At 40.3% G+C, this 20,888-nt stretch overlaps 1 protein-coding gene across 1 annotated transcript in view; it reads right to left on the reverse strand.

Annotated features, from left to right (window-relative positions):
* Positions 1 to 7,828, reverse strand: part of WIPF1 (WAS/WASL interacting protein family member 1) — a 109,572-nt gene extending 101,744 nt beyond the window's left edge. Inside the window, exon 1 of the mRNA XM_081051079.1 lies at positions 7,664 to 7,828. The gene's annotated coding sequence lies outside the window, so the exon portion shown is untranslated. The remainder of the gene's footprint in view (positions 1 to 7,663) is intronic.
* Between the last annotated feature and the right edge of the window lie 13,060 nt (positions 7,829 to 20,888).

Here is a 20,888-nt window from a genome sequence, read left to right on the forward strand (position 1 = left end):
TAATCAACCGAGACATTTGTTTTCTTTTCCCTCTACCAATTCCTCATCAAAAAAGGAAAAATGAAGAGGAAAAATTTATGATGTTTAATTAATAAGATTCTAGCTCCAACATCTTATAAAATATCACTCAAGTAAGTTCCCCCCCTTTTTTTTTTTTTCATTTTCTCTCTATCCAGCTTATTTCCAGGAATAGCAACATTCAAACATGGTTGTATGGCTCCATACAATTTTAAATTTGTCTCAAACAAAATGTGAGGTTTTAAAAAACAAATTTTTTTTTAAACAGTGCTATAACATCAGGGGGAAGAACAGCGTGGAATTTTACTCACAAAACCTGAGACTATTTAAACTGACTCTTTGGGTTACTTCTTAAACCATGCATGGCAATCAAATTCTAGCTGTAATAGATAAGAATAGGCACTGCTCAAGCAAATTGCTTTACTACTTTTAAAAAGGTTTTAAAACGCCTTCAACGACTTTGCCTTTTTCTAAGCCCTCAAAAATCGAATTAGAAATTTCAGTATTATATGAAAACTTGTCTTAGTGTCCCCCAACCTGCCCTCTGGGACCTGGGAAAGATAACCAGATTAGTCTCCCTTCCCACCCACTTCCCTCTCAATCCATCACCAAGGTCCTTTCCTGAAGTCCCTCCCCCACACTCACATGTGCTGCTTACGTGATATGGGCCTGTTCAAAACAGCCCGTTTCTTTCTATCTTAGGCAGATCTGACTGTCTCCATTATTTAAATATCCATCCCCGTAACACAAGACTATTGTGGTTAAGACACTGATCTCACTGTTTACATTTTCAGAAAGAAAAAAAAAAGCTACGGTACATGTTTTCTCAAGGTCTGAATGTTCTCTACTTTCAAACATCTATTCTGTTGAGGTCGGGTGGTGGGGGGAGTCTTAGGGCTTCCTGAAACATTACTCGATAACATGTTCAACATTTCAACATTGCATCAGTCTAAGACGTGGACAGGTTTCTCTCTTGCTCCCTCCCAGTCTTCAGTTCTTTAGGCAATAGATAAAATCTGCAGATGTCTACAAAAGAATGCTTGGGAGATGTCAGAAGTAGGCTAGGGAGATACGCAAGTTGTAGAAAAGCAAGAAATTCAACCAACTGCCCATTTGGTTTGTACATGTCAACGAAATGACCATATTTATTCTGTCACGGAATTGGTTGGTTGTTTGACTTGATTCAACGGATTGATTGCTTGGGCATCATTAGCAAGAGCTAACAGGCGAACTAGTGGTCATTGAAATGGCAGGGCAAACTCTAATGGGTAACAGTGGACAATCAATAACGCACCAGTCACATACATGAAGTCTGATCAAAAGATACAGTGAACGTTTAAATAAAAGAAATGTATTACAGTAAAAGACACATGGCCATTAACCCCCTCAAAATACCCCCCCTCGCTTTGAACACACTCATCCCATCGTTCTTGCCACTTTCTGGAGCACTTCTGGAAGTCCTCTTTCATGTCTTTACTTCATTCTCCGTCATGACAACTCTCCGTGTCCCACATCACTTCTGATATACGGCAATTTCTGTCAAATAAAAACATTGCAGTGTGTCCTCATCCCCCTTATTCACCGGATCTGACACCGTGCAACCTCTGACTCTTCCCCAAAGTCAAAATGACCATGAAAGGTAAATGTTAAGTGGCAAGAATGATGGGATAAGTGTGTTCGAAGCAAGGGGGAGTATTTTGTCGGGGATTAATGGCACTGTGTCTTTTACTGTAACACATTTTTTTAATTAAACATTCACCATATTGTTTGATCACACTTTGTGTGTATATGCCAGGTCTCCCTGAAAATAAGACTAGCCGGACAAAATTAATATAAGACCGGGTATAATATAATATATAATATAAAATACCAGGTCTTATATTAATTTTTGCTCCAAAAGGCGCATCAGAGCTGATTGTCCAGCTAGTCTTATTTTCGGGGAAACACGGTGCATATATATATACACACATACATATATATATATATATATATATATATACACATATATACATATATACACACACACACACACATATATATATGGTTGGTGCAAAAGTAATTGTGGTTTTCGCAATTATTTTTAACCTTTTAAACCACATTTACTTTTGCACCAACCTAATACATCCCTATAGGAGAATGCTATACAGCTGTTACGAATACAGTACCAGTATATCCAAGACATACTAAAAAATGTAAAACAAGCAAAATGCAAACAATATCCATACAACACAGTATCAAATATGTGCGATGTGGTGGAGTAGAAGGGGGAGAATAGGAAAATGTAACTAACTGTGTTTAGCTGTTATAATGAGGTAAGGTGTCCACATTACATATATTTAAAGTAATCAAGTGTTGCTTACGAGAGAAAAAGTATATATACTGAAAGAATGTAATATGTATTTAAGAAATGTAAGCATACTCATATATAGATATGTATTTAAACGGAGTACCTTGTGTTGCCTACGTAAGAAAAAGAGAAAATATGTCTAAATAAAAACCTTTATTATTTTAAGTTGTAAAGGATTCCATTGTCCCAGGAAACTATTTGGCTCTGAATTTTTCATTTTAGTCACCATTTCCTTTTTCCTACAGACACATCTTACCTGAGAGAACTAATTATCCCCCCAACACAAAGGAGTCTGGCAGTTTGAGAGGAAGCTAGTGTCCTCCAATTTTGCTTACACTTCTTTTTCAGGTTGTACATTACCTCTTAGTCCAAAGAAAAAAATGGAAAATCCATGAGTGGGAGAGTCCCAACCCTCATTTATGTGGAAATGAACCAGATACAGGTATTAGACCAGGAAATGTCACTTCTTAGGTTCTACAATAATTCCCACCCTTCCCACAAGAACTCAAAATCCCATTCTTTAATTACTTAAGAATATTGCTATTGTTCAATTTGGAAGACATAAAAATAAATAGTATTTAAAGCTAATTATATATATGAATAAAAAATAATGTCATATTATACATATTAATCACGGTGAAGGATCACTCTTAGGATTAAATTTGTTTCCTAGCATCTTCTCAAACCAGGCATTCTCCTGTAAAACATCACGATTTACCTTGCCTTTGTGAAAAATTCACTCATCTCAAATCAGAGTGGCAGAACTGTGATTCAACAAACATTAATTGAGAACCTAATATACAAGAGCCTACTATTTTTGAGAGAACATAAAAATGCTTTTTTGTTGTTATCACTGTGAGAAAGTTTATAAACTAATGAATCACATACAAGTGATTCCAAAACAGTATAGAATGGACTCTAAGCCACAGGTGGGGCCCAAACAGCTACAGGAATTTACTTGAAGAGGCAGGAATCAGCTCATGGAGTAGGGAGTATTGTGGCTCTTCTTAAGAAGCTTGTTTTTACAATATGACCCATGTTGATCGAAGCTACTAAAGTGAAATCTGTAGGTGACTGTATCTCTTGTTTATTTTAACCATAGTCTTCTTTTATTGAATACTAGCAAAGTCTTATTATTTTTCTTCTCAACAAGTATGTGTGGCCAATTTGAAGAATCTACAGGATTCAACATCAAGTGAAGAGAAGTGGCAGTGTGGAGAGAAGCAATGGCAATGCAAAGGCATACGGACAGGAATGGAAAAGAGCCCACTACATGAAAAGTAATATACAATACCGCTGAAGGTGAAGTTAAGGGTTGTAAGTGCAGAGTTTGGGATGAGACTGCCTCAGGTTGGAATACTAGCTCTGTCATTAGCTATGTGGCCTTGGGCCATAACCTAACTTCTCTCAGCCTCAGGTTCCACATTTATGAGCAGAACCTACCTCACAGAGTTGTATGACTATAAAATGATTCAATTAAATGACATGTAGTAAGCGATAATGTTAAAGGAAGAAAGGATGGGAAAGAGAGGGAGAGTGGAAGGAAAGAAAGAAGGAAAGAACAGGAGATTTTTAAAATCTTGAGTCAAATCATAGAAAGTTTTGAAAATCCAATTCACTTAATATAACTAATAGATAAAAGAAAATTAAAAAAAAGAAATTCAGTTCCACTGAAAAGATGGCTTATTAGGTGAGAAAAAATATATCCATAGTAAGCAATGCTAAAATGTTATATTTGTATAACACCATAGCAGTACGTTTTTACGATATGAACCATGTTTATTTACTGAAAGCTTCTAAACTAATGAAAATTGTAGATAGTTGTGTCGCCTGTTTATTTCAGCTATGTTCTTCTTTGAACATTAGCAAAGTCAATTATTTACGACTAATCTGAAGGCTGTAATAACGAGAGCATGCTTCTCAGGAATCAAAGTTCTCTGACTCCTGGCCACAGGAGAACACAAAAGCAGTCGTCCTGGGTAACTTGCTAAGTGATTCACATCCCTGACTCCATCCCACCCTCATAACAACCCTGTAGGTAGAGGTGGTTACTCTGATTTTAAAGGTAATGAATCAGAGGTGGCAGAACTTTTAAGACAGAGCTGGGACTGGAAGCAAGATCTGTCCGAATTCCTGGCCCATGCTTTAACCTTTAGGGAACTCTGCATGTGGGAGCACCTCTGCACCACCTGGGGAGGCTTCACAAACTAGAGTCCTGGGCCTCACCCCAGGCCTTTATAAGCCTCTAGTCACATCCATGGCTAAAGACCAGCATACTTCAATACCAGATAAAGCATGGGCAGAATAGCACTACTCAACTAATCGAAAGTATTCTGGGGACTTTGGTGAGCCTAGAGTTTTTATTACTCCAAAGCGTACAAGAGACAGAGTTAATTATGTTGACAGCGTGAGAAACAGTTGACAAATGTTGGGCTGAGAAATACAAGGAGGCCAGCCAAGCGAGGAAGTGTTCATTTGTCACAGGGAGGCGGGACCTGAACTGTTTCTCAATTGGAGCAGTAAAGGTGAAACACCATGAGCTTGTGCCGACTAATCTTCCTCTGCCCAGCACATAGTAGACACTTAGTAAATACTTGTAAAATGGACCAACAAGTAAGTGAAGGACTGACTCCCTCCAGGTGGAAGTAATTTCATTCTCTTCTAAATACCCTGTATTTGATCTGTACCTTTTTTAACCTTATTTACCACTTTCTGCTTTGTATTCCTGTGTTTGAAACCAAGTCTCATTTCTACCAGAGAGTAAGCGGCCAGGGGCAAACTCCATCTCTTTCTGAGCTAGGTCTTCCCCTCTACCACTAGCATAGGGCACAGCAGTGACCCCTAGCAGGGACCCTCAATGCTGAATGAGTATCTGGCTTGATTCCAACTGTGACCTGATTCACATATGTGGGTGTGGTCCTGGCTATTCACAAGGCATACAAGCATATCAAACCTTCTAGCACTGTGGCATCATTGTGGATTGCTGGCACACAGTGGCAGCAAGACCTCTGCATGGAAATCATTAGGAATTTGGTAGACTTCATTGGAGGGAAGGCTTCAGGAATACCATGGCTTTGGGAGATAGAATCCCAAATAGCAGATGCTTAAAAGTGAAGGCATTACAGCAACAGCTAAAGGGCACTTTAGTTTTGTTCTCCTGATGTGCATTGTAGAAACCATATATGTTCCTAGAATTACAACTATAGTTAGGAACACCCTGAAATATCAAAGACAGACCCAGTAATGAATACTTTTCACCAAAGGCGGCTCATCCCGGGTTAGAGCACCTGAGGCAATACATATAAAAGGTAAAAGCATACCACCTTTCCTTCACTGCCCCCATCCCACCATCTGAGCTCTTCATCGCTCTTGTGTCTTGGTGCTACACACTGCAAGGTGAAGGTGTCTGGGTGGCCCGCTAATGCCTTGCGCTCTGCTGCTTTTTGCCGTTTCATACCTCATTATCCCACTTGATCCTCACTGTGTGATGAAGAAAGAGCAAAGATCATCAACCCCATTTCTTGGATGAGATAAGTGAGGCTTAAATTGCATAACATGACTAAGGGTACCAGAAAGTGGTGAAACACAAAGTAGATATTTATTTTGTGAAACAAACAAACAAATGAAAGGTACGAATCTCTCCAGGTGAAGTAATCTCATTGTCTCTGAATGTCCCAGAATTTGATCTTATTTTGCTTACAAATCTCTTTGCTCTATACATTACACAAACCTAAAAGAGTTTATATGCTTCTCAGGGAGCCAAAGTGATGGCAGAGGTTGGGTAGATCCCAAGGAAAAAGATGATGTCATTAAAATGTTTTAATAATATCTGCAGAGTTTAGTCTGCACACTTCCATTCAACAGGTAATCAATGGCTTCTACAGTTGGCTGGGGACTTGGTCCTTGAGAAACTCAACCTTGTGGGGATGACAGGCAGGTAAAGACACATAGCAAGAATAGAAGGTGGTGTTTTAAGCATTGTAAAGAGGGATTAAGATGAAAAATGGTGAAGGTTTGTGCACGGTTCCCTCACCTCAAAAAGTCAAAAGGTGATTTATAAAAAGAGAAATAGAAAATTTCTTGAAGTTATTTTATTCGTTATAGAAAAGGGAACTTTTGAGAAGGAAAAATATACTAATGACTCAAAATGAAGCTACAGTATTGTTTTGAAATTGCCTTTGGAAACTGGCAAAAGAAAACCCACCCGAGACGGGCCTCTGTCCAGGGGCTCAGCGGCTGCATTGCCTGGAGTTTGGGGTTACAGGCGGCCAGCGATTACGGGTGGGATCCAGTGACTACCCAGCGGACAACAGTGACACACAGTTTTCAGAAAAAGACACGGAGTCCACCCAATTACTGCTGACAATTTGAGAGGCTTCCCGGAGAACTGAGGTAAGGCCAGAAGCCCGCAGCCCAGGAAGGACCAGATGTCCGGGATTATGCAGGACCAGAAGGTCCAGCCTTACACACACACACCTTTCGTTAATCTCAAGTAATTCAAAATCTAACCACCAGTTGAAGATTTGGGTGCCCCCGACTGGGTCAGCTGGTTTCTCTGACACTTGCAACTTTCTTTAACTGGTCTTTTTAAGTGAAAAATACGCTAATAGCCAAAGGTGGTGGGGGGGGGGAGATTGAAGCGAAGCTGTCCGGAAAGTTCGGGAGAGGAGAGGCCCGGAGGAAAAGCGCTGACCCAGACAGTTACTAGGAAAGGCAACGCACACACCTAAGTCGCACGTCTACACCACTGACAGAGCGAGCAGCAATCTGGAGGCGCCGGGCGGGAGGAGAGTTGGGAAAACCAAGTTGCGGGATGGGCAGGATTCCGCCGCGAAGAAAGCAAGGCGGTTCTATGGCAGGAACTAGCCCCGGGGATGCCCGAAAAGTGCCCAGCGGCCCGAACTGGGGGTGTGGATGCGTCCCCCACGCATCCCCACTCAGCCCCTGCCGCGGTGAACGGCCGCACGAGCGCCCCCCCCCCCCCCGAGCAGCGCAGGACGGCGGGGTCCGGGAACGCGCCCCGCCCGGGAGGCGCCCGCGCCCGCGCCCGGAGCCCCGCTGTCCACCGCCCCTTCCTCCCCTCCCCGTCGGCCGGGCGGGCAGGACGCGCGGGCCGCGGGGCCCGGAGACGCGCCCCTCCCGAGGCCCGGCGCCCGCACCCCCGCCCCGCGCCCACCCGGTGCCCAGCCGCGCTCCCGAGCCCAGTCGCTGCCCCGGCGTCCCCGGCCGTCACGGGGGTCTCCACGGGGGCCACCTGGAGACCCCGGTGCCCGGGGGCGGCTGCCTCCTGTCCCTTACCGCGCAGCGGCTCTGGGCGGCTCCAGGGCCCCGCGGCGCGCCAGGCATTTTTTTCGCGGAAACTTCTCCGTCGTCCGCAGGGCTGAGCCGGCCGGGCAGGAAAAGCGCTCGGCGCCGGGAGGCAGCGACCATCCGGGAACTTCGCGGAGATGTAAACCCTCCCCCTCGGCTCCCGATCGCCACCCCCTACGGCCCCGCCACATGTGGACGCGCCACGAGGCCGCCGCCGGCCTTTGGCCCTCTCCTCTGGGCGCCACGCCTACCCAGCTTGCCTCTAAAAGTTCAGCGTCCCATAGCCTCAGGTTCCCCCACGGGGAGCGTGGTAGGCGTGGGGTGAGTAGGAGGCAGGGGCGTGGGTGTCGCCAGGTCCCCAACCCCTGCGAGGGAGGGGACACGGTGGCTTTTGCAGAGGAGAGGGTAACTGGGATGGTGTCCAACCAACGGCCCTTTCCCCCAAAGATTGCGTCCTCTCCAGCATCCTGCTGTTTGGGCTCCCCTCCCCCACCAGGAGGGAAAGCTGTCCTATCGCCTGCCTTCTCCTATATTCTCGAAAGAAAGGGTCCAGCTTTGAGGCACCTTAAATTCAAATTCATTTTTAAAACATGAATTTTAAAATGGAGTAGAACCCACTGTTAACCTAAACATAAAAGACCAAAGTTAAGAGGCAAACGCATTTATTTGAGATCCAAAAGAATAGGTATTTGGGAAGCACTGATTCAGGCAGAAGCCCAAACTGTGGGCTTTCCACGAGGGTGTGTTTATGAGAAAGGCAAGGGAATAGTTACCTGAATAGAAGGAAGGAATTTCTAGTGGTATTAATAAGGCAAGGAAAGAATTTCAATTGGTGTAAATAGTCTGAGTTATTCTTTAGCCCTAGTGGTGGTGCTAATTCTAAAGGATCTTTAATTTTCAGTCTGGTAGTCAGAATCTCTGCTTTCTTGTTAGCTTTGCACACTGTTGTTTGGAATGCAATGTTGGTTTGGCCTAGTCTAAAAGTTATTTTGCCCAGTTTAAACATTCCAAAGATTTGAGAATAAGGTGTTCAAGGCAGTTTCTCTGGGGTGGCACCTGTGACTCCATTTTGAGGTGGATCCATTTATATTATTTTCACATTTCTCCCTTTTGATCAAGTTCTCTTTTTGCAAGCATCTCTGATCAACCATTGGAAATCAACACTGATTAGTTATTGAAAGCATCATTGGTCCCCCATTGCTGAGAAGTCTCATTTCTGGTATGTCATGTCCTATGTAGGACGGAAAATTGTTTTCTAAGGAGCCTTGGGCCACATTCGACCAACAAGGATGCCAGAACAGAGGAAGGCTTGACCGTCATGTTCTTTTAAGGACAAACATCTTCTCTGGTTTCTTGAGGTTTCCCATATGAAGTCTCATGGGCCTTATTAATCATCTCAAAATCTTGAGCAACCATCATCTGAGTGGTTTATAACGGCAAGCTCTGCATAACAAAGTTTTATAACAGCAAAGATTTCTATAGTAACAAAATGGTAAGTCCAGTTTGGAGAATACTTGAGGGCAGCCAGCTGAAGATATCAAAGAACTATGGTGTCAGTAGGCACTGTATTTAATCATTTGGTTTATGCTCAGATTTTATCTAGTTCCATCTTTACTTCACCAAAGGTGTTTTATCCAAGTGCAACAAGAGATAGTAACAATAGAGCAAAACCCATGTTGTTCATTCAGGACATGGTCAATAGCAATTCTATTATTTAATACAACTTGTGCAGGGAATCTAACGATTTTTTTCTTGGGCAGCTATTGCTTTGGTGGTAGATCCAGCAATTTCTTCTAAGGTTTTGATAAGTTCCTAATCATGTATTTCTTCACTGCAACATCTGCCCAAGGAAAAAGTATTCTTTCAAATCTGACCTTTGCTGGGGTTGACATCCTCAGGCTTTGGACACCCTTAACAATGTGTGCAGCGAATTGCATGTTTTGACCCGTGAAGTAGGCTTAAAGATCATGTCCATTGGTGAGTTATCTTTCCAGGCAGAAGTTAAGGGGAAAAAGGAAACAATAACTCTTGTAGTGAGTGCTTAGTCTCATATTATTTGTGAGATAGGCAGGAACTAAAATAAGAAAAAACAAAAAATAAAGGTTTAGTTTATACTAACTAACCTGGTCCAGAATCTTGGGTTAGCTGTCCACAACAGATACTGTCTGATTCACTCCCTACTGATTTTAAATTTCAAACCCTCTTTTGGTTGAGCAGTCCAATTGGGTGCAGGAACTTTCATTAAATGGCAAGCATGAATCCAAGAGTCAACACCTGTAAATTTGCCAGCGCATAGATTAGTTAAGAGTACCTAATATGGTCCTTTTCATCTTGGTTAAAGAGTACTTCTGAAGGTGTCTTTTCTAGTATATGTAATCACCTAGTTGTAAATTGTGGTGTTTAATTTCTTCATTTCCATAATTTAATTGGATATCAAAATAGGTAAAGCTAAATGCAGAGGTCGACGTGTAATTATTTCAAAAAGTGAAAGCTCCTGTTTACCAAAAGGGGCAGATCTTAAGAATTGTAGATATCAGTGTCAAAGTTTGAAATGTCTCTGATGGTGTCATCAGTTGTTGAGGTAAATTTTCCAAATGGCTTATACAATATCAGGCACAAAGACTGTCTAAGCATGGGCTATTGTGGCAATTTCTCTGAAGTTTACATCAAATCGTTTACATTCATTTTGTAGGGAAGCTGGGAACCCTGAAAGCAAGGTACCTGGCCAATTTTCCCAAGAAAGCTTCCGTAAGTCAATCATTGTTCCTTAAAGCTATCTGGTCATGTCTGAGTCTATGCATGTCTTTCTCGAACATGACATTCCACTCAAAAGCTTAGTAATAGAACCAGTGTTTCCAATTGTGTCCTGTTGCAAGGAGAACAGATTATTATTGAACTCACATAAATAACCACACAGCCATGAAAATAGGAATACTCACTAAGGGTTTCCAAATTCTGGAGGGATCAGGTAGGAAGAAAAAGATAAATGTTTCAATTCTGCTTTCAAAAATATAATTTACCAAATTGCTGTACGTCATAGGAGAAAAAAATTTTCTTATATCTGGAAAATGAAGATCAAAAGAAACACTGATATTTCAAAAAGAAGTCATAAAAATTACAATCATCCTCATCAGTTCATACAGTCCCATGTTATTAATTCTTGTTAATCTTTTTGTTAATAGTTTTAGGAATCCGGTTTTTCCTTACAGTTCTGCAAATCCTCACCCAGTTTTATGGTATAGTCTGAAAGTTTATCAGAAACCTGTATTTTAGAGTAAGTGTCAGAGTCCACTCCATAAATCCCTCAGAAGATGAAACATATTTGTAAAAGCATCAGAGTAAGAAATGACTCTCTGTAAATGACAAATACTTAAAGTGACATGGTTGAAGATCTGGTACAATGCACTTGACAAAGAAATTTGTTTTTCTCTGTAACACACATTTTAAGATAACTAGAATTACAAATGAAAACATATCGAAACATTTTAGATTCTTAGAAATTTATATAATTTTAGAAAATTTATTTTAATAACAATAATATATGCATAGAAATACAACATAATCATTATTTCTTATTTGACAATGCTTCTCATGTAATTTTAGCGTATTAAATAAGCCTAATTAATTTAATTTCCCCTTTTAGAGAGAGAGATCCTTTGAAATGTTTCAGGAATCCTTTTTTAAAACCCCAAAGCAATATTCAGGTTAAGAGAAAACTCTAATTTTTGAATTTTGGGAAGTTTGTAAAAAAATACATATACATATGAAAAGTTTTAAAACACTTGGTCAAATAGGATCATAGGTCACTGTGAAACAATGTTTAGTTATCCATCTAACCATGGTGACAAAGACTTTGTATGCAGGCAACTACAGAAAGTTAAACACTTATCAGCAAAATTTAGCTCCTTTACTATTACGAAGACTCAATTTATCTAAGTAATCAAAAATTTTATAAAGAACACAGGAAATCGTTTCAATAAAACACAAAATCTTTGCTTTCCTTTTATAATCTCTTATTAAGACATATCAATAGTATAAGTAAACTTGAAAGCTTCAAGTTACCAAAAGATTTTGAGAAACTATTCTTAAGTACATATACCATAACATATACAATTATTGCTAAAAATTTTCACCAAAAAACCTTTTATTCCACCTACATCTATTTAATTCACTAGTTCTTAACAACTAGGTTTAGAGTACTTAGGAAAATTTCATCATACCAAGTTACTTTTCTTGCTGACAAATTTGTAAGCCTAGCAAGAATAGAAATATTGTACTTAATACTGATAACTCTAAAGAATTGTCTGTTTAAATTAGCTTCAATAGCAAATATTTTCTCAGAACCTGAAAATCTTTGGGTTAGTTTCTATTATGTTTCTTACTTTGCATAAGCACTTAATTTCTTTAAGCCAATTAAACAGCTCTTTACAAACCAATTTTAGTACTATCCTCTGGAGGTAGAAATACATACACATACACAGACAGCTGCAACCAGAGACCTGATAGTTTTCTTCTTAAAAGAACAGGTACAATAATACAAAACCCATTAATTTATAATGGTCATTATAAGTTAAGTTTAATCGTTTAGATGGCTAAGACTTCTACCCTTTTAGAGAAGAGTTTTAAGGTTTGTGTTTGTCTTTGCCAAACAAACAAGCATCTGGGGGACTGCTTAGGCAAAGGGAAACTTTTCAGCTGCTGGTGCTTTTAAAAGTTCTCCTCTCTTAACTTTTTTTTCTTCGGTTTGCTCCGTCACAGGCCGTTGTGGACTGTTTACATTCCTGGTTATCCACTGGAAGATCTGGAGAGTTGCTGAGGAGGCCTTAAAAAATCTATCAGACTTTTAATTCTATAAAGTTTCTGATCATAGAGTCATTAAATTCTTTGAAATAACTTGTCAAGTCTCAGGTGGACAAACAGTAAATATTTTTGACGATGTAAAACAATTCCATGGACCTTAAAGGGTGCAAAGGTTACTACCTTTCAGAGTCATATCCTTTGATAGCTATAAGGAAGAACCAATAGCCTGGATGTCCCAAGCCAAGCAGAAAGCTAGCCAAACCCTTAGAACATATAAGGCAATAGCTATTCCTGGGAGAGAAAGGATAAAAAACAATTGGTCTTAAAGTCTTTTGTTTTACGTACCTCTTGTGTCTTTAATTTTTTATTAGCCTTTTATAAGACTCTTGCTTTTAAATGCTTAAATTAAAATTACCTGCTTAGCTTGCCAAAGAGCCTTTCAGAGATTTTTTTTGGCGTTTTGTCTTTTAGAAGCGTCTACATATCAATTAAAGAATGCATTACATTGTCTACAAGAGATTTAGAATACTTTCTTTAAGAGAAGGCCTTTGAGGCAGACCTAAAACAAAGGTTTTCCTGACTGGCTGTTAGAGTTTTTAATTATTTTTGCTAAGTGGGTTCATTTTATTAAAAAAGCACAAGAGGAGGGACCCAAATGTTTGTACGTATAACTTTCTAAGTTCCCAAGGAAGGAACTTTGGGGGAACTTTTAGAGGGTGAAGTTCCCATGTTAAAGACAAATTCCCTTAATGCTGTTGGCTGGATAGAAAGTCAAAAGAGCTGTTAATTAAAAGCTGCAGGTACTTCAACTGACAAACGCACCAGTACTGGAGGGCAGGGATCAAAAGGCAATTTTCAGGATGAAAGTAAAACTCTGGGTTTTTATTATTATTATTATTATTATTAATATTATTATTATATGCACATTAATGGCTTTAGCTAAGCCTTGGGTTTCTTGGATCTAGATTAATACTTAAAAGGGGGGATGTGCTGTGAGGTTGAGGAGGGTGTGTGCTTTTTTTTTCTCTCATTGCACAGATTTTTTTTCTCTCATTGCACAGATTTTTTTTCTTGAGGTTTCTGATGTCAATCTAACCCATTCTATGACCAACTTTTTCTATCATGGGAGCCTTTGCTTGTCATGGCAAGCATCCTAATGACTCTTAAATGCTTGACACATGCCCACCAAGTCACGGCTTTGGCTTCCAAGACTCCCTTAGCATTAGCTTTTACCTCATGTTCATGTAATCCACAGTAAAGTTTGTTTATATAGAGCTGGTCTGGTGAGATCTGCAAATATGTCAAATTGCAGAGGCTGGCCAGGACAATAGGTTTATAAGATTTACGCTTGTGTCCTCCCCTATGAAATCTCTTTCTTATGACAACAATACGACAGAGACAGGTAAGGAAATAAAAGAAAAAATACATACTCTAAAATGTGTACTTACGCACCAGGGAAAAATTCCTGCGAGCTGTTCATCCCCCCAGAGCACTTCTGACAAGCGTAAGAGCCACGAAAAATTCCTCTTGAGAAGATTCTTTCTCATGTGTTAGCAAGCTCAGAGTTGCTCAACTCCTAGGAAACCTTCCACAGGTGAAGGAAATTTTCCAGAGAGGGAAAAAATCCCTCATGCAGTAGCAAACTCCCATAGTAGTAACTGTCTGCCAGCCCTGGGACAAGGGATGCTAGGGAAATCCCCCTCCTTGAGAGATATAAAAACCCTCCCAATCCCAAATAGAGTCACTGACCTCAGTCGAAATTGGGACGTCCTATCCCAAGAAGGTTTTCTGGTCAGGAAGGCTGCAGTTTGTGAAAGCGGTGAATGCAAAAGAGGCTCTGTAAGACTGTACCTGATTCCAGGAATGCCGGTCCATGAAGGTGAAGCCACTTTAGGTATGACATATCACATCATATATGTTGACCTAAAAATAAAAGCCCAAAGTGAGAGGCAACAAGCATTTATCTGAGATCCAGAAAAATAGCTGTTTGGGAAGCACTGATTCAAGCAGAAATCCAAATAGTTTTCTGATTTAGGGGGCTAAGGCAAGGGGTTTTTATGAGAAACGGAAGGGGGATAATTACCTGAATAGAAGGAAGGAATTTCTATTGGTGTTAATAAGTCAAGGAAAGAATTTCAATAGGTGCAAATAATCTGAATTTTTCTTTAGCTACATGTGGTGGTGCTAATTCTAAAGGATGTCTATAATCTTCAGTCTGTGAGAATTTCTGCTTTCTTGTTAGCATTGAAAAGAGTTGTTTGTAATACAATGTTGGTTTGGCCTAGTCTAAAGGTTATTTTTCCCAATTTAAATACTCCAGTGGTTTGAGGAGCAAGGCGGTTCCTCTGGGGTGAAACCGCCTTGTTCCTCAGACTCCATTTTGAAGTGGCTCCATTCATGTGATTTTTCATACCCCAGAGGCCCGGGGTCCACATGGATCTGTCTCCCTGCCCACTGTCTAGGGACAACAGTGCTGCTCTTCCTGTGAAAAGATGCCAGTTCTCCCCACAAATAGGTTGGGATTCTTTGAGTCGTTTGTAGTTTTCTATTAGTGGGGATGGATTTATCATCAGCCACCCACGTCCTCTTATGTGATAGCATCAACAGCAAACATTTGGAGAAAGCTGAGGCTCTACTCTATAGCCAGAGCTACCTGTTATTATCAGGCTCTGACCAGCTCTGAAAGTCTCTGCCTCCTGGCCACAAAGAAAAGTTAATACTCTAAGAAAACACAGATGTTAGAATGTGTGTGCTTGACAAGAACAACAAGTTACTGTCAATATAATAACCATTTAATCATGTTATTTAAATACCCATGCTTGTATCCCTTTGAATACAAAAAGAAAAGGTGGGAATACATGCACTTCAAAATTGATGTTGTAGACTGAGAAGGTCGTTTGTCCTTGACTTCAGGGTGTCTGCTCCTACGCCATCCCAGTGCACGGCTGTACCTTGACATGCTCTCAAACGCTACAATAACCCTTCTGGGAAAGAGATTTGATAACATGGTTAAACGCTTCCCAATGACAGACTTTTGTCCCTAAAGGTACCCATCTTTTAAAGGTTCTTTATATATTTGCCTTTCTTTTTAAACCATTTCTATAGTACTATGCATATGTTATGTTTTATAGGAAATAAAGACAAGTGATTTCATATGCATATACAGAGGGTGCCCAAAAATGCATACACATTTTAAGAAAGGAAAAAACTATATTAAAATTGTAATACTCAGTATATACCGATGACAAAAGATGAATACAAGTCATGGGTATACATTTTTTGGCACCCCTGGTATTGTCTATGTACTGGAGGTGCCAAAATATATATATACATTTTAAGAGATGGTCAACGTTGCTCAAGCATCGCCATAATCACAAATGTCTGGACGCTGATGGTAACCACTTTGAGCACCTCTTGTGATTGCAGAAATCAAACATGACTTGTATTCATATTTTGTTATCGGTATATATTGAGTATTACAATTTTAATAGTCCGTTCCTTTCTTAAAATGTGTATACATTTTTTTGGCACCCTCTATATATTATTGAAAACAAATCAATAATGCTTATCACAGTGGGCCATGGAAGTTAAGCCCAAGAGCTATCTGGTTTCCTTATTTAGCTCTCTAAGCCTCAACCTTTCCTTCAGTCAAAATTCAGTCAAATAGGAATCACAATAGTTCTTACCTCCCAGGATATTTGTAAGGATTAAAAGTGATAATCCCCCTAAACATGAGCAGAGTAGTGGCACACAAGTAGAATAGGAATCTTTACTTATCTTTGATTTCCCTAACATCCAGCTGAACTCCTGGCACCTTTTGAGGAATTGATTAAATATTTGTTGGGATAAGAACTCTCGTGAGTTTATATCTTTCAAGAATCCGTGTACATTTTTGCATGAATATACATAAAAGAAAATTAGGTAAAGGAAAAGAAAAAAGGTAAAATATATACCCCTCCCATCATTTCATCATTGGAAGCCAAAAATAAATGGTGCTCTTAATTGTGATTTATGGGTATTAAATCACCCATAAAGCTAGCCATTAGTAGTCCAGAATGCCCCTGGATCTCTCACCTCAGACCCAACACTTCTGTCTAACAAGGTCAAAACCCGCATAGGATTTTATCAGTAGTAATTTTCTGGTTTCAATAAGTGGGCTATGTTTATTTAAGATACTAACATTTGGGGAAGCTGAATGAAGGAAGGGTACTCTGAAACATGTTTTACTAGTTTTGCAACTTAATTGCAAGTTTGAAATAATTTCAAGCTGAAAAAAGTTTTTAAAAGCTTTAAATAAAAAAAAAGTCAAAGCCTAAAATGCTACAACAGATACCTTCTTCCCTTGGGTGATGCCAAATTATACCTTAAAATGAAGATACTGAATGAAGTTAGTAGCAGGCAAAGGTATTATACTAAACTTTTGCACTCATGTACACTTTGATATGAATAAGTTTATAAGAAAAATGGCTGTTTGAATGCTAATTGAAACAAAGATAGGCTAGAAATGTTATAATTTTCTTGGGAAAACGGGAGTAGGGAGGAAGATAGAAGGACATTGAGATTGGCAAAATGAAGACAAATTTACCAGAGCACAATCTTATGAAATAGAAATTTGCTTACCATTTCATAGCTACCATGTTTCCCTGAAAATAAGACCTAACCGGAAAAGAAGCCCTAGCATGATTTTTCAGGATGACATCCCCTGACCATAAGCCCTAATGCGTCTTTTGGAGCAAAAATTAACATAAGACCCGGTCTTATTTTCCGGGAAAGATGGTACCATTTTGGGACTCACCCTGACTTCTAAACTAGCCCTCTGGTGCCTTAGAACTTCCCCTCTTATAACAACTACTTGTTGAGTGCCATTCCTTGTTAAATACTTGTTTTCTACCACAGACAGTAGCCCCAATTTGGGGGAGGGGAATGCAAAGGGAACTTCCTGCCTGATTCACCACAGTATTCCTAGAACCAGGCATGTTCTGAGTACTCATTACCACTTGATGAATGAATGCTAAGCACTAGATTAGGCGCTTTTACATATAGTGTTTCATTTAATTCTCACAGCAACTTTGTGGAAGAGATGTTTGTCCCCATTTTACAGATAAGGAAACTGTGACTTGAAGAGCTCAAGTACCCTGTCCAAGACCACTCAGTTTGTGAACTTCAGATTCCAGATTATTTTGACACTAATATCCTTGCTGTAATTACTGTGCATACTCTGTTGACTTTACTTCCTGTGTTTGTTCCACCCCTGAGCTTCTGCTAGTGTGAATACCCTGAATTGACTGGCATCTAGAGTTTTTGGTGTCAAATAGCAAAAGAAAGAAAATACTATATTTATCTCTGTAGAGAATCATTGAGATTCAGGTAGATCTGGTTAAAGGCCCTAAGACTGGCTTGAATGATTTGGGTTCTGTCTTCTGAATTAATGCAGGGAGGACATGGGATGCCCTGTGGGACAGCAGCGCCATGTTCACTCAGCCAGGGTGTGGCGCCGAGAATCAGCCATGTGTGCGGAGGAAGGAGTCTGGCCAGCTGCTTTGTACCCAATGTGGTCACCACAGATTTAATATACTTACCAGTCTCCAGAATGGAAAGGACTGAGCTCTTGAGAGCTGAATATTTTACTTATTTCTGCTATACCTTATTCCAAAAGAAAACAAACAAACAAAAAAACTTCAGACAGTAAGAGTTAAATATGATGAAATTTCAACCTTAACCCGGGACAGCAAACTTATTCAATATTTTCAGTCTTCATCATCTTTGGTCCTTACTAAAAGTATGTTATTATTCTAAACAACTCATGTGTTCATAAGTTCCTAGAGGTCACCACATTAATTGCCACATGGCCACCTCCATCTTCAACACCAACAGTGGAGAATATATCCCTCACAATGAATCCCTCTCACACTTCCAGTGTCTTTTGCCAGGAAATGATTAGTCCCTTGTAAAGGTTCAGCTGTTACTCTCCATGTTCCATGTTAGGTCCATGGAGGATAATCTTTCTTAAACTCGACTGATTTGGGACCTTACTAACATCTGTAAAATGCCTTTGGAGCAGCATGACTGAACAACTCAGAGAAAGTGTGTGTACCTCAGGCAGTAGAAATCTTGGGGGCCAGTTTATAGTACTACCTACCATAAATAGCAAGGTTTATCTTTCCATTTCCCTATATATAAATCTATCTCATTCTATTTAATAGCTACATACCATGTTTCCCCCAAAATAAGATCAGATCTTATATTAAGATTTGCTCCAAAAGATACATTAGGGCTTATCTTCAGGGGATGTCATCCTGAAAAATTATGCTAGGGCTTATTTTCCGGTTAGGTCTTATTTTTGGGGAAACACGGTGGTCTTTCACTATATGATGTGTTAGAATTGAAACAAATCCCCTACTGGTGGCCATTTATATTGCTTCCAGTTATTTGCCTTTTAAAAATGCACAATAAACACTTATGTTCTCAAATGCTTATGCACCTATATACTTCTGTAAGCTAGTATCCTAGAAGTGGAATTACAGGGTGGAAGGGTTTGCACGTTTTGCAAGATACTGCCAAATTGCTCTCCAAAATAAAAGTACCAGTTTGTATTTCCAATGACAGTATATAAAAGTGGAAATTCTTACAAACAGATTCCCTTTCTAGACTATTTCATCAGGAGGCCGTAAGTGTAATGGTTAGGTACATGGACCCTTGGTCAGATTGTCTGGCTACCAAGCTTGGCTCTTTTATTTCCTACTGTATGACCTAGGGAAGGTGGCTAAGCCTTAGTTTCTGTATCTCTAAAATGAAGATGATCCTAATGGCACCTCTATATTAGTTATCAGTTGCTGTCTAACAAATAACCCCAAAACTTAGTGACTTAAAACACACATTTATTATCTTATCATTTCTGTGGATTAGGAATATAGGTGCAGCTTAGCTAGGTGTTTTTGGCTCAGCGTCTTTCACAAGGCTGCAGTCATGGTGTGAGCCAGGGCTGCTCTCATCTCAAGGCTTGTCTGGAGTAGATGTATATTTGAGTTAACTCACATGGCTCATAGCATTCCTCGGGTCCTCACTAGCTGTTGGCAGGAGACGTCAGTTCATTGCCATGTAGGTGTCTCCATAGGACAGCCCACAACGTGGCACCTGTTTTCCCTTGGAGTAAGTGCGCGAGAGGCAGCACCCAAGATGGAAGACTCTCTTGGGTTACAGTACTTGGGATAAAGTTACAGTATTTTTGTAACTTTATCTTGAAAGTGACATCCCATTTCTCCACTGTTTTCAGTCTTTAGAAGCAAGTCACTAAATCCAGCCCACACCTAGGGTGAGGGTGTTACACAGGGTGTTCATATCAGCAGGCAGGGGCACGGGGTCATCTTAGAAACTTCCTACCACACTCCTCACGAAGGTGTTGTGGGGTTAAAGTGAGTTAATGCTTGTAAAACAACACATGTGGTGTCTGACTCTTAGGAAGCACTCAAGAAAAGTTAATTATTGTTGTTATCATCACACCCATTTTCCTGTTTGACTCAGTATTGCATCAAGAACCAAAGAATGGTATTTACACCAAAGCTGCTATTTGGACAATATAGCAAGGCAGTTCCCATCAGGAAACAAATCTTCTCAAGTGAGGTAATACAGGAAAACTTAATAGAAGAATTGTTTACAAAAGTGTTTAGGAAAAAGAACAAGGGATGATGCCCTGCTTAAGGCTAGAACTGCAAAGAGCCGTTACTACCCCTAAGCCTGAAGGGAGGTAATGTTCACCAGAACAGGCAGAGCAGAGCCTCAGGTCTAGGAGAGGAGTTGCTGGTAGGATTTGTGACCTTCAGAAGAAGAATGGTGCAAATGGGGCGAGACAAGAGGAATAAACACCTTGACTTTACTCCTTTCCTGCCAGTGTCACCCATCATGGGAGTCCAGTCAGGAGCCCAAAGCAAGGAAATCCACCATGCTGCCTTTGGTACAGGTCAGCCCCTCAGGACTAAAGGGGCAAATGCACAGTATCCAGCATGGACAGGCACAGCTATTCACTAATGGGCTATTTCCTGGGTACATGACACCATGGTCCCTTCCATAAAAGAGGAACTAAAAAGCAGTTAACCCTGAGTTTCCAGCATTTGGGTTAGCAGGGAACACAATGCCAGAGCGGTTTATGGTGCTTCTACAGGGGCTTCCATTTGGGCCAGTGAGGGAGGTACAGGGACTTAAACTCACAGCTGGCAGGTGGGTCCAGAGTAAGCGTCTCAGGAAGCTCACGTGGGCTGTAGGTTTTCTTATCTGGGGAATGGCCTTAATGACACGAAAGGCATTTGTGCTGCTCACACAGTCTGATAATTCTGACTGATGATTAAACTTGCCTTCACTGGTCAGGTGCCAAGGCAGGTATCTGTGAAGACCTTAAGGGCTTCTAAAGGAACAAGGT

Source organism: Rhinolophus hipposideros, assembly GCF_964194185.1.
Source record: "Rhinolophus hipposideros genome assembly, chromosome: 6".
NCBI classification, from domain to species: Eukaryota; Metazoa; Chordata; class Mammalia; order Chiroptera; family Rhinolophidae; genus Rhinolophus; species Rhinolophus hipposideros.